Below are 404 nucleotides of genomic sequence, written 5' to 3'. Positions count from 1 at the left end.
TGCTAATGAACACTTACCTGCTACAAACGGCATCACCATCCTGGCAATGGCTCAGGAACCGGCACCCTGAGAGCGGCTCTAAACCATGGTCGAAATCCCATGGAAACCTTAAAGCCAGAAATTCCGGGACAATAACTCAATTCGATATTGCAACTTTATATCAAAATATGCTCCATTGCAAATATTAATAGCCCAATCGATTAATTCACCTTTATACAAACAACTGCAAATCAGTTTCTTTTTTTTTTTGGTTAAAATTATTGGTATATTTCACGATGATATCTAAATCCCGTTCAACATGTTTTGAATTTAAATGAGGCGTATTTAGGTTCATGACGCATGGGAATTTATGTTCGCTATTGGATCCTGCAACATCTTTGTTTTGACTTGGGGCAACATGCAAC

Source organism: Penaeus monodon, chromosome 22, assembly GCF_015228065.2.
Source record: "Penaeus monodon isolate SGIC_2016 chromosome 22, NSTDA_Pmon_1, whole genome shotgun sequence".
Classification (NCBI taxonomy): Eukaryota; Metazoa; Arthropoda; class Malacostraca; order Decapoda; family Penaeidae; genus Penaeus; species Penaeus monodon.
This window is presented reverse-complemented; position numbering follows the sequence as displayed.